This window comes from Ammodytes marinus (assembly GCF_949987685.1).
Source record: "Ammodytes marinus genome assembly, chromosome: 20".
In the NCBI taxonomy this organism is placed as follows: Eukaryota; Metazoa; Chordata; class Actinopteri; order Uranoscopiformes; family Ammodytidae; genus Ammodytes; species Ammodytes marinus.
In genome coordinates, this window is record NC_137224.1 from 2279888 (window position 1) to 2284696 (window position 4809).

The 4809-nt window shown below is 39.3% G+C and overlaps 1 protein-coding gene across 1 annotated transcript in view; it reads left to right on the plus strand.

The window, feature by feature from the left end:
- The window catches only part of LOC307266465 (inhibitor of nuclear factor kappa-B kinase subunit alpha-like), a 14921-nt gene extending 14434 nt beyond the window's left edge, over positions 1-487 (plus strand). The window contains exon 22 of the mRNA XM_080048495.1: positions 1-487. This exon is cut by the window's left edge and continues 1672 nt beyond it. The gene's annotated coding sequence lies outside the window, so the exon portion shown is untranslated.
- The last annotated feature ends 4322 nt before the right edge of the window (positions 488-4809 follow it).

Consider the following 4809-nt stretch of genomic DNA (forward strand, 5'->3'; position numbering starts at 1 on the left):
GGTAGCGGATCATGAGGAGATATTCACTGATTTTGAGTTAAAGTGATTTTGACAACGAGCGTACTCCAGAATCACTGACTCCACCTTTTAAATCATTGATCTCCTGTATATTTTATTCCATATGACATGAACGTGGCATAGTGAGTGAGTGAGTGGGAATGAGATTCTCACAGTAAACAGGTTGAATGTTCATGCGGTTACACTGTCGGCTCGTAGTAAGAGAGAGAGAGCGAGAGAGAGAGAGAGAGATATTAAACCTTCTGAGTTGTATTTATGAAGTTGAAGTGCAATGATAAACATATTATTTCTTTTCTATTTAAGTAGCTCGATTTGACCGTTTATTTTCTTCTCTAGAGTTGTAAGTATTTGTTTCCATCTGATGGTTTAAAATTGTCTCTGAATGTTAAGTTCAATTTTTTTTTTGGTAATCTCATTGTACAGTATAAAGATCAAATGTTTTGCCTGGTAATGAAATAAAATGACTCTGGCATGATTCTGACGTCTTGCACTTTTTGTCGTAGACGGGATGTCGGAATGTTTGTTAACATTCTTTTGCTATCGTGAACTATAATTCCAAGTGTCCATGTTGTGTTAATATTTGTCAGGGTAACACTGAACAATAAGGTACACAATTGTACTATCTATTACATATTTATGCATTACATACTATGTAGTGTTTTTTTTTTTTGTTAATTACCCTGCGTTCCAATCCCCATACTTCCCTACTATTCAGTACGCCAGAAAAAGATTTAGGATGTCCCAATACATGCAGGTCAATTGTAGTAAACTGAAATTACATAAATGCCCAAGTAACTCCAATAGTATTTTGGAGTATTCGTCTTTATTCTTGACATTTCTCGACGTAATGAAAAAAAAAAACTTCCTTATCTGATTTTTTTTTCTCTCTCTCCCGTGGCCCTAAAACTCTTCTGTACTAAATTTAGTATGTAGGGTAGTATTTGATTTGGAACGCAGGGTAAATCTCTGTCTCCCTGGGGAAATATTAAGTTCAACGCCCCAAAGAAAAAGACGAAAATGCTTGGAGAACAGTATTGGAGCGAATAAGTGCTACAATCTTTCAATTTGTGATACAAGCGTGAAAACAAGCACGAGCAGTCTCCATGGATCACTTGACAAGAATATTGTCCATAACAAAAAATGAAAAAAAAAAATATATATATATGAAAAAACGACATACATTACTATGCAAACATTTTCAAATTCACAATTTCAAATGTCTCGAAAAAAAATCTTGTCCAGTGACCCATGGAGACTCATGCTCATTCCAATGTTCACGCTTGTATCATCAACTGAACGATTCTGACGAAAAATAAGCACTTATTACCAACACTTACACTCACCAGTGCAGCAAAGCTTGTAGCCTGGTTGGTTGGTGAATACGTCATACTTGTTGGAGCTCAAGTGTCTCAAATGGGATGTTTGATTCCCAGAGGTTGTGTGTACAAATCCTTATCCGGGCATTTGGATAGCCACTCAGTCGTATATTATAATGGAAGGAAAATGGCGCCAGAAGTTACGCACTATTACCCTGGCATTTCCAGACCTGCTGGCAAATTAAATTTGCTGCGCCTGTTGGTCTGGACACTCTCCATTGAAGCTTTTTCAAAAAGTCCAGAAATCCGGGCTCACGTTTCAATTGGTTCTATCTAATATGGAGGCCTTTATATGGTGCTCTGGGGCGGACGTAACCGGATGACGACAGTGCCGTGCATGCGCTGTCGAAGCTGTGATAGTAAACATCAAAGATGGCTGCGGATATGTTGTTTGAGTTTGAGACTGCTTTGGCCTCGAACCTTTACGATTTGGAAGACGGCACTCAAATCTTTCATTAGCAAGTAAGTGGAATTTTCTGTTTTGCCGACCGACCACGGCAAACGTTTAATTTAACAGTTTAACAGCTGTTCGCTAAACGAACGGGGCTTATGTCACCTTGTGCATCGCTCTGATTGGTTGTAGTGCTATCCAACTGCGTGCAGTGGCATTTGAAATGCACGAGTAGGAGCCGCCCCTTGAGTTGGAAATTACTATTGATCGTGGCCAGACCCTCTATCGTTCAAGATATCAGGGTCTGGATTTCCAAGCTAACGCACTATAGCTTTAAGGTTATTTATCAGAAAACCTTGTTATAACATTCTTAACCATAAATGGAAGAAATCAAACATTTACACACCACAAAAATCCTTATCCGGGCACTTGGAAATCCACTCTGTCATTTTTTTTTTTATAACGGAAGGAAAATGGCACCAGCAGTTACACACTATAGCTTTAAGATTATTTATCAGAAAACCTTATCATTGCATTCTTAACCTTAAATGGAAGATGAAATCAAACATTCAGTGACCCATCACTATTTGTTTACTGGGGTTGGAAAGTCTTGTGTGGTTTTTTCTTGCGGAGTATTCTAGAATTGGAATTTCAATTGAGAACACAAACACAGATGTCTTCCATGTTTGACTCTGATCCCCGTTGAGGGAACGATGACGTCATTGCATATGTATAACACACACACACACACACACACACACAAACACACACACACACACACACACACACACACACACACACACACAGAATGTGTTCCAGAGAATGGGCAACAAGCCGAGACAAAGACACACTCATTGTTTTATGAGCTGTGTGGTTTGTGAATCAGAAGGGAACCAATGTTTAACTCTAGGCCTACACACATTCCTACAGGCTTAACTCCCACCACTACACTGTCTGAGCACAGGCTTATTACAATGCTTAAAAGTCTGATATACCCCCATATAGACGTACACATTTGACATTGCATTTTTATTCGGTGTGTGTGTGTGTGTGTGTGTGTGTGCTCACAGGCTTTTTAACAGATGAGATGAAGTCTTAAGAAAAGTTTTTTCTACAAGCATTTTTCAGACATTAGGTTAGGCCTGCAGAACCCCAGTCACAAAAAACATTTAAGTTAAATTAAAACTCTTTAGGTTGTAAGAAAAACGGTCTATATTTGAGCCAACTCATCATTTTGTTGAGATAACTTATCATTCATATGTAATGAAAATATATCATGAATATTTTTTCTACATACTAATGTGCATATATGTAGTTGTGCCGACTTATTTTCCTATGTTCAGAAAGTTTTATTTTACTTATATATCCTCAAACATTTCCATCAATCTACATGTATATCCATCTATAAGCTATTATTGACAGACTCATTTAAGCGATCATTCCGTTTGTTTCCCACGATTAGCCCGAGTGTTTTAAAACTGGAGAGAAAAAGAAGAAAAAAATCCCGCACAGGAAACTCAGATAATGGGAGTGAACACACACACACACACACACACACACTCTCTAAAGGCCAGGACACACCAGTCCGACTTGTTTCTACTTGTTCCGACTACGCAAAAAATGGGGTCGGCCGTTTCAGGAAGCTCCAGGCTTCCCGTCGCGGCCAGAGAACACACCAAACTGACTGCTGACTTTCCGTACGCTCTGTTGCATGCGCGGGACGTAATGTCTCCATAACAGCAGGCGGCGCTAATCTGTATTGTGGCCCGAAAAAATACGAAAGCCGGAAATGATGGGACAGCTCTCTAGAGCATAAACATAGATAGAAATACGTATTTATATTTATGGACCATAAGAGCACAATTTTTAGCAGAGAGTGTCGAGCATGGTGTCGAGCAGTCAACAAGGGTTGATGCATGTGAGTACTCTCAAAACGAAACGAACAAACACATTAAAACGATGGCTAGCTGTTGTTAGCTGTTTGTGCTACCCGCCTCACTTCCGGGCTTCACTGATTCGCTAGCCCTCCACCAATCAAATTGCTCCAAATGAAAGACGGTCGGCTGCCGATTGAACATGTTCAATCGGCTCAAAACAAGCCCGACGACCTCTACGTCGGCCGACGTCACGGCACACACCAAACAGATTCGTCTCCCGACCCCCTATCGACTCAACGACGGCGATTTTCGGGCTGGTGTGTCCTGGCCTTTACACACACTCACCGGAGACCAATAAGTATGGATTAAGTGTTAACAGATGTTTGCTGGGAGGACTACAACAGGATGATTCAACAGGGTAAAGCAATCCCTGTGTTCCAAGTCACATACTCTTTCTTTTTACTACACTACATACTAAAGTACAGAAGAGTTTTAGGGCCACAGGAGAGAGAGAAAAATCAGATAAGGAAGATTTTTTTTCATTATGTCGAGAAATGTGAAGAATAAAGACGAATACTCCAAAATGCTATTGGAGTTAGTGGGGCATTTATGTATTTTTTAGCATACTACAATTGACGTCCTAAATCTTTTTCTGGCGTACTGAATAGTAGGGAAGTATGGGGGTTGGAACGCAGGGAATGTTACAGCACATAATAGGACACGACAGACTCCATAGAAAAAACAACTTTTAATCAATTATTAAGTTCACAAAATCAACTTGAGGATAACAGACATGATTTCTTAATTCGCAGATTCAACATGATCAAACAATCATACTTGGTCAGAAAGTGCACTTAATATGTTGCAATAAAAAGGTATTTCATGGGAATTCATTTGTTTTTTGGTTCCATCTAATAAATAATGTGTGATAAGTAAGATTATCATTGTGTCAACTGATGTTTTGTATTTTGGGACCGTTATAAATAAAGATTTGAACCTACAAAGTGTAAAAAAACAACACATGACTGTTGACCTAGAAACAAATCAGTGCAATTTTAAAATGCAAGTCTTGTGACACACACACACACACTCTCTCTCACACACATACACACAGTCTCTCTCAGACGCATAGACGCACGCACACACG